We start from the raw sequence: 10,337 nt of genomic DNA, 5'->3' as shown, positions 1-10,337 counted from the left end.
TAACCGCTTTTTCATGTCCTCCTCAGAAGCATTATGAATGGAATGTTCTTCCATTCGGTTTAAAACAGGCACCATCAATATATCAGCGATTCATGGATGAAACCTTAAATGGTTTAGATCATATTTGTCTTGCATATATTGATGATATAATTGTTTTTACAAAAGGAAACGAACAAACACACATTGATGCAGTCATCAAGGTTTTACAAAGAATTAAAGAGAAGGGTTTAGTTTTATCAAAGAGAAATCAAAACTTTTTCAAACTACAGTTGAATATCTCGGTTTAAAAATTGGAGAAAATGGTCAATTATCGTTAACAGACAATATACGAGAAAAATTAAATATGTTTCCTAATAAACTTGAAAATAGAAAACAAATACAACGATTTCTTGGTTGTTTAAATTATATTGCAGAACAAGGATTTTTAAAAAATTTAGCAAAAGAAAGAAAAGTTTTACAAAAGAAAATATCAGAAAAAATACCTTGGTCTTGGACCAATACAGATAGTATTTTAGTACAAAATATAAAACAAAACATTCAAGTTCTCCCTACTCTATATAATGCAAAAATAGATGATTTCTTAATCGTAGAAACAGATGCATCACAAGACACTTGGGCAGAATGCCTAAAAGCAATTATACGAGGAAAAGTATTATTGGGATTAGATAGTGAGGGAAACCTCATATCTAACTCATCAAAAGTATACAATGATAAAGCACACACTGGTATGAAAATACCATCTGAAGTAAACAATGATAAAGTATACAGTGATATGAAAATATCACCAAAAGCATACAGTGATATGAAAATATCACCAAAAGCATACATTGATACAGATGTATCATCTGAAGTATTAAAAACAGATAAATACGAGCAAAAACTATGCAAGTATATATCGGGAACATTTTCCCAAACGGAGCAAAATTACAGCACACATGAACGAGAAACACTAGCATGTCTCAGAACATTGAAAAAATGGAAAGTCGAGCTACTTCAAACCAGATTCGAATTACGCACAGATTCCAAGTATCTACTTGGCTTTTGGCGGTATAAGTTACAAGAAGATTACTGTCGAGGACGATTGATCCGGTGGCAATTACAATTACATCAATTTCATCCATATCTTAAGTATATCAAAAGCGCCAACAATCATATAGCAGACACATTGACAAGAGAATGGAAGCCATCATAGAGAAACAGTTAAAAACATTCCTACTCGATTATGAAAGAGGCACCATTCATGAAAGATTAACGTCAGCCATGACACAAGCAAACATTATTCAAAAAACATGTCTTTTCAGAGGCGGGAGGAATGACGTAAGCAATGACATAAGAAGCCATTAGACACATTATTGAAGACATGTGGCATTTCAATATAGAAAGGAGTTGTAATTATTTAGGTTTTGTCTTTTATAATTATTGTATGTCTATTGTATTATTGTGATGTAACATAAAGTGTTAGTCCCTCAATAGTCTAGGGGGCTATATTGTAAATATGTTTGTCATATTGCAATCAAACGATTGCAGTTCTATTATTGTACTCGGCTCCTTTGAGCCTATAAATAGGGCATTTGCCCATATGAAATAAACAAGCTAAAATTGAGTGTTTAAGATTTGAGTAGATCTCAGTCTTCTTCTGTTGAAATAGCTCGTCTATTTCTGAATAGCAGAACCCTATCCAAACATATCCATATATTCATATAAACATATCAAACCCAGACAATCAATCCATCGTCAATCCATTCCGACGCATCATTCAGGTATATTCTTTCTTAATTTTATTAATTCCGCCATGTATTTCAATTTGGTATCAGAGCTAAGTAACGTTCTTATTATTCTTATTATTAGTTTGCATATTCAATCTATCGTTAATAAGAATATATACATATGCATATGCAACATCATAAACATGATAAGCATCATAAACATGATAAGCATCATAAACATGATAAACATCATAAACATGATAATGAATAACCATTGTTTTTAAATATTCATATTTAAAAAAGTTATCAACAATTAAAATATTTATCGAAAGAAGATTTAATACTATAAGTATGTCTCAAGAAATAGAAAACTCACAAATAGTTAAAAACATTCCTACTCGATTATGAAAGAGGCACCATTCATGAAAGATTAACGTCAGCCATGACACAAGCAAACATTATTCAAAAAACATGCCTTTTCGGAGGTGGGAGGAATGACGTAAGCAATGATATAAGAAGCCATTAGACACATTATTGAAGACATGTGGCCTTTCAATATAGAAAGGAGTTGTAATTATTTAGGTTTTGTCTTTTATAATTATTGTATGTCTATTGTATTATTGTGATGTAACATAAAGTGTTAATCCCTCAATAGTCTAGGGGGCTATATTGTAAATATGTTTGTCATATTGCAATCAAACATTGCAGTTCTATTATTGTACTCGGCTCCTTTGAGCCTATAAATAGGGCATTTGCCCATATGAAATAAACAAGCTAAAATTGAGTGTTTAAGATTTGAGTTGTTCTCAATCTTCTTCTGTTGAAATAGCTCGTCTATTTCTGAATAGCAGAACCCTATCCAAACATATCCATATATTCATATAAACATATCAAACCCAGACAATCAATCCATCGTCAATCCATTCCGACGCATCATTCAGGTATATTCTTTCTTAATTTTATTAATTCTGCCATGTATTTCAATTTGGTATCAGAGCTAAGTAACGTTCTTATTATTCTTATTATTAGTTTGCATATTCAATCTATCGTTAATAAGAATATATACATATGCATATGCAACATCATAAACATGATAAGCATCATAAACATGATAAGCATCATAAACATGATAAACATCATAAACATGATAATGAATAACCATTGTTTTTAAATATTCATATTTAAAAAAGTTATCAACAATTAAAATATTTATCGAAAGAAGATTTAATACTATAAGTATGTCTCAAGAAATAGAAAACTCACCAATAGTTAAAAACATTCCTACTCGATTATGAAAGAGGCACCATTCATGAAAGATTAACGTCAGCCATGACACAAGCAAACATTATTCAAAAAACATGTCTTTTCGGAGGCGGGAGGAATGACGTAAGCAATGACATAAGAAGCCATTAGACACATTATTGAAGACATGTGGCCTTTCAATATAGAAAGGAGTTGTAATTATTTAGGTTTTGTCTTTTATAATTATTGTATGTCTATTGTATTATTGTGATGTAACATAAAGTGTTAGTCCCTCAATAGTCTAGGGGGCTATATTGTAAATATGTTTGTCATATTGCAATCAAACAATTGCAGTTCTATTATTGTACTCGGCTCCTTTGAGCCTATAAATAGGGCATTTGCTCATATGAAATAAACAAGCTAAAATTGAGTGTTTAAGATTTGAGTTGTTCTCAATCTTCTTCTGTTGAAATAGCTCGTCTATTTCTGAATAGCAGAACCCTATCCAAACATATCCATATATTCATATAAACATATCAAACCCAGGCAATCAATCCATCGTCAATCCATTCCGACGCATCATTCAGGTATATTCTTTCTTAATTTTATTAATTCCGCCATGTATTTCAATTTGGTATCAGAGCTAAGTAACGTTCTTATTATTCTTATTATTAGTTTGCATATTCAATCTATCGTTAATAAGAATATATACATATGCATATGCAACATCATAAACATGATAAGCATCATAAACATGATAAGCATCATAAACATGATAAACATCATAAACATGATAATGAATAACCATTGTTTTTAAATATTCATATTTAAAAAAGTTATCAACAATTAAAATATTTATCGAAAGAAGATTTAATACTATAAGTATGTCTCAAGAAATAGAAAACTCACCAATAGTTATTAATTACGAAGAAAATGAATCTGGATACACTTTTGATGCTTTAATTAATAAAAATAACATCAATAAAGACGCTATAAGAAAATCAAATTTCACACTATCCGAAAGACACAATTTTAGATATAACACATTTAAAAATTTATTTTCTAGAAAAAATATTATATATTATGGAAAAATTATAGGAGAACAAGCAATACCTATAGAATTAACTCAATGAAATATTACTATACCCATAATAAATAAACAACAAATTAGAAATAGATTATCTCATATTAAAGAAACAGATAGAATAAAAATTGCTTATATTCATATATCAACTATTCAAATAATCTTAAAAAGTACTGTAAATAATTTAAATACACCAATAGAATTAGAAATCAGAGATGATCGTATAATTAATAACCAAGAAAGTATTATTGCAAAAGGAGAAGGTAATTTAATTGAAGGAAAAATAAAATTTGATATTAATATTCAGTTAGGATTAAGTCTTAAAGATAAAAATTTAAGTAATAGTATTACTGTACGATATAAATTATTAAGACAAAATTTTATGATAAAAGGTAATCATCCATTTACTATTACATATCAAATAAATTATGCATTAACAAATTCTCATCATAGTATTACATTTAAAACAGAAGATAGAATTTATATAGATAAATTATTTACCCCTTTATTATCCCTTGAATCACCAAATATGACTAATAATAGAATATTCAATGAAACTAATTTTCAACCAATAATAACTACTCCGTTAATAAAAAGAAGTCCAATTATAGAACCTCCATTTTCAACTATAATAGGTAGATCTTCTATTTCAGAATGTCAGCCTTCAACATCTAATGAAAATAACGATGAAAAGCTAGAAGATATTAAAGAAATGATTAGATCCTTAAGTTTAAGAATATGACAGAATCATCTAGTAATTCCCTAAAATATTTTAAAACACTTGAAAGATCATATCAAAATACAAAACCATGTATACCAGATAAAGAAATGATTATAGAAATACCACAAAATTTACCACAAGGAACAATATATAACATCGGTCTTAATCCTGAAGAAGATAAATCAGTAGGAGAAAAACTAAATATAATAAGTCAAAAATTAAACAATATTATAGAAATAGAAAGTTTAATTGTATTAAAACAAATCCCTGAATTATTACAGAATTTAACTCAACAGAAAAATCTACTTGAAAAATATTTAAAAATAATAAAAACAATTAAAGAAGAACCACTCAATGAAAAACCACTACTTAAAGAAAAACCACTTACCATTAAACGACCTTTCACATGGTAAAATAAAAATGAATAATAAAACCCAAATATACTATAATTACAATAATAAATAAAAAATTATGGAGTTATAAAAACAAAAAATCACAAAATCGAAATCTAAAAACAATACGCAATGTTTCAACCACTCTAACAAACACAACTTGTTAATATAAAAGCCTTACAAGAAAAAAAAAACATCAATTAAAAGAAATTTATAAACTAATCCTAAAATGAGTAAAAGAAAAACAAATATTAACCCAAATAGTACCTTTATTACAACCAAAATACAAGATAAAGAATTAGTTTCATATATAGATACAGGAGCTACTTTATGTTTTGGAAGAAAAAAGATATTAAAAAATTGGGAAAAATTAGAAAAACCATTAAAGATCACAATTGCTGATAAATCAATTCACAAAATTTGGTTCGTAGGAAGAGATATAGATATAGTAATTGAAAAAACACCATTTAAAACTCCAACTATATATCAACATGATTCAGGAATAGATTTAGTTATAGGAAATAATTTCCTTAAATTATATCAACCATTTATACAAACAAATGACGATATAAGTCTCAATCATCCAACAAAAGGTATTATAAAAACTGCAATTATCAAACATTATGATCTTATTAAAATAATCAAACAAGAGGTTGGCTTTCAATTACGCATATTACTAACATTTGCTAAAGAAATTGCTGAAAAACAACTCGAAGAAGTATGTAGCGAAAACCCGCTAGATCATTTAAAAAATAAAAATAATCAAGAAATAATAATATTATTAAAAAACCCTAATGTTGAAGTTAATGTTCCAAATAAAATTCCATACAGCATAAAAGATGTTTCTGAATTCAAACAGGAATGCATTGAACTATTAGAAAAAGGAATCATTCGACCTAGCAAAAGTCCTCATTCAGCACCTGCATTTTATGTAGAAAATAATAATGAAATAAAACGAGGCAAACGAAGAATGGTAATCAATTATAAAAAAATGAATGATGCTACTATAGGAGACTCATATAAATTACCACGAAAAGAATATATTTTAGAAAAAATAAAAGGAAATACACATTTTAGTACATTTGATGCAAAATCCGGATATTGGCAATTACGCTTACATGAAAATACGAAACCACTAATCGCTTTTTCATGTCCTCCTCAGAAGCATTATGAATGGAATGTTCTTCCATTCGGTTTAAAACAGGCACCATCAATATATCAGCGATTCATGGATGAAACCTTAAATGGTTTAGATCATATTTGTCTTGCATATATTGATGATATAATTGTTTTTACAAAAGGAAACGAACAAACACACATTGATGCAGTCATCAAGGTTTTACAAAGAATTAAAGAGAAGGGTTTAGTTTTATCAAAAAGAAATCAAAACTTTTTCAAACTACAGTTGAATATCTCAGTTTAAAAATTGGAGAAAATGGTCAATTATCGTTAACAGACAATATACGAGAAAAATTAAATATGTTTCCTAATAAACTTGAAAATAGAAAACAAATACAACGATTTCTTGGTTGTTTAAATTATATTGCAGAACAAGGATTTTTAAAAAATTTAGCAAAAGAAAGAAAAGTTTTACAAAAGAAAATATCAGAAAAAATACCTTGGTCTTGGACCAATACAGATACTATTTTAGTACAAAATATAAAACAAAACATTCAAGTTCTCCCTACTCTATATAATGCAAAAATAGATGATTTCTTAATCGTAGAAACAGATGCATCACAAGACACTTGGGCAGGATGCCTAAAAGCAATTATACGAGGAAAAGTATTATTGGGATTAGATAGTGAGGGAAACCTCATATCTAACTCATCAAAAGTATACAATGATAAAGCACACACTGGTATGAAAATACCATCTGAAGTAAACAATGATAAAGTATACAGTGATATGAAAATATCACCAAAAGCATACAGTGATATGAAAATATCACCAAAAGCATACATTGATACAGATGTATCATCTGAAGTATTAAAAACAGATAAATACGAGCAAAAACTATGCAAGTATATATCGGGAACATTTTCCCAAACGAAGCAAAATTACAGCACACATGAACGAGAAACACTAGCATGTCTCAGAACATTGAAAAAATGGAAAGTCGAGCTACTTCAAACCAGATTCGAATTACGCACAGATTCCAAGTATCTACTTGGCTTTTGGCGGTATAAGTTACAAGAAGATTACTGTCGAGGACGATTGATCCGGTGGCAATTACAATTACATCAATTTCATCCATATCTTAAGTATATCAAAAGCGCCAACAATCATATAGCAGACACATTGACAAGAGAATGGAAGCCATCATAGAGAAACAGTTAAAAACATTCCTACTCGATTATGAAAGAGGCACCATTCATGAAAGATTAACGTCAGCCATGACACAAGCAAACATTATTCAAAAAACATGTCTTTTCGGAGGCGGGAGGAATGACGTAAGCAATGACATAAGAAGCCATTAGACACATTATTGAAGACATGTGGCCTTTCAATATAGAAAGGAGTTGTAATTATTTAGGTTTTGTCTTTTATAATTATTGTATGTCTATTGTATTATTGTGATGTAACATAAAGTGTTAGTCCCTCAATAGTCTAGGGGGCTATATTGTAAATATGTTTGTCATATTGCAATCAAACGATTGCAGTTCTATTATTGTACTCGGCTCCTTTGAGCCTATAAATAGGGCATTTGCCCATATGAAATAAACAAGCTAAAATTGAGTGTTTAAGATTTGAGTAGATCTCAGTCTTCTTCTGTTGAAATAGCTCGTCTATTTCTGAATAGCAGAACCCTATCCAAACATATCCATATATTCATATAAACATATCAAACCCAGACAATCAATCCATCGTCAATCCATTCCGACGCATCATTCAGGTATATTCTTTCTTAATTTTATTAATTCCGCCATGTATTTCAATTTGGTATCAGAGCTAAGTAACGTTCTTATTATTCTTATTATTAGTTTGCATATTTAATCTATCGTTAATAAGAATATATACATATGCATATGCAACATCATAAACATGATAAGCATCATAAACATGATAAGCATCATAAACATGATAAACATCATAAACATGATAATGAATAACCATTGTTTTTAAATATTCATATTTAAAAAAGTTATCAACAATTAAAATATTTATCGAAAGAAGATTTAATACTATAAGTATGTCTCAAGAAATAGAAAACTCACAAATAGTTAAAAACATTCCTACTCGATTATGAAAGAGGCACCATTCATGAAAGATTAACGTCAGCCATGACACAAGCAAACATTATTCAAAAAACATGTCTTTTCGGAGGCGGGAGGAATGACGTAAGCAATGACATAAGAAGCCATTAGACACATTATTGAAGACATGTGGCCTTTCAATATAGAAAGGAGTTGTAATTATTTAGGTTTTGTCTTTTATAATTATTGTATGTCTATTGTATTATTGTGATGTAACATAAAGTGTTAGTCCCTCAATAGTCTAGGGGGCTATATTGTAAATATGTTTGTCATATTGCAATCAAACGATTGCAGTTCTATTATTGTACTCGGCTCCTTTGAGCCTATAAATAGGGCATTTGCCCATATGAAATAAACAAGCTAAAATTGAGTGTTTAAGATTTGAGTTGTTCTCAATCTTCTTCTGTTGAAATAGCTCGTCTATTTCTGAATAGCAGAACCCTATCCAAACATATCCATATATTCATATAAACATATCAAACCCAGACAATCAATCCATCGTCAATCCATTCCGACGCATCATTCAGGTATATTCTTTCTTAATTTTATTAATTTCGCCATGTATTTCAATTTCCCCCCCCCCCCTCCCAATTTACTTTATTGTTTATGGTCTAATTACCATTTGAATTATCTAATATGAATCATTTCGATCCCATGTTTTTTGACACTCTTGTATTACCATGATTATACTATTTCACGATTAGATACGTTGCATGTTGTATGACAGTTTGGTTGAGAAAAATTAGGACTTATAAATTTAAAGTCTGATAATTTTTATCGTATATAAATCACACATCAAAAGTCGAAAAAGAAGTAAAATGAAGAACGAAAATGATCTCAGAGATATATTCTCCCTCAAACAATCGAACCCATAAATATATAATGTTTGAATAATTGCATCAAAATAAAATAGAAGCGGACGTAGTAAAAAAGAAAACAAAATCATATGTTAGATTAAACACATCATAGAAAAGTAACAATCAAAATGAACCCAAAAACATGTTTTTTGCGATTGGAAGCCTTCAACTACGAGTTTTCTCCTGTAGTAGCTGACGACAACGATGAACGTAGAGATGGGTGGAAAGGATAATAGGGATTCATATGGGGAGGTACGATGAACTAGGGGTGTTCATAACTGGATATCCGAAAATTCGGATATCCGAAATTTCGGATAGTTGATTTTTGGTATCCGATTCCGTATCCGAAATTTCGGATATCCGCAATTTCGGATACGGATTCGGATACCAAAACGGATATCCAAAAGTTTGTAATTTTGTTCAAATTTGAAAGTTTTTATATTAGAAAAACATATTTTTAAAATAGAAAGACATATGAAGTAATATATGTATCTAATTAAGGGTATTATGAATATGTTTTAGTTACTAACATTCATATTATAAGACATATGTGATTAAAATAACATATAATGTATAAACTAAAATCAAAATTTTCGGATATCGGATATCCGAATTATCCGAAAAATCTGTAAAACACTATCAAATTCCGATTCCGAAAAATCGGATATCCGAAATTTCGGATATCCGATTTTTCGGATAATTCGGATTCAGAATTTCGGATCGAAATTTCGGATACGGATATTTTTGAACTACCCCTAACGATGATGATGATGAACGTGGGGTGGGTTTTACTATTTTAATTACAATTATTATATAATAAACAAAAAATTAATTGATAAATAAATAAATAAATAAATAAGAACAATATACTTGTTTCATGTCTCGCTCGCATGAAATGAAAACAATGACGTACGAATACGAAAAATGAAGATGGAGACAAACAAACAATTTAGTGATTTACCATAACCCACGATTTATGTAACTTACTCTTAAAAATGATATAAAAAGAGAAAAAAAAAATATCATTTTGTATGGATCATAATTCATAACGTAGGGACAAAAACTGTAATAAAATAAA

The sequence above is a fragment of the Lactuca virosa genome, chromosome 4 (assembly GCF_052849685.1).
Source record: "Lactuca virosa cultivar CGN04683 chromosome 4, Lactuca_virosa_CGN04683_v6, whole genome shotgun sequence".
Lineage (NCBI taxonomy): Eukaryota > Viridiplantae > Streptophyta > Magnoliopsida > Asterales > Asteraceae > Lactuca > Lactuca virosa.
The sequence above is the reverse complement of the archived record's forward strand: the minus strand, read 5'-3'. Positions refer to the sequence as shown.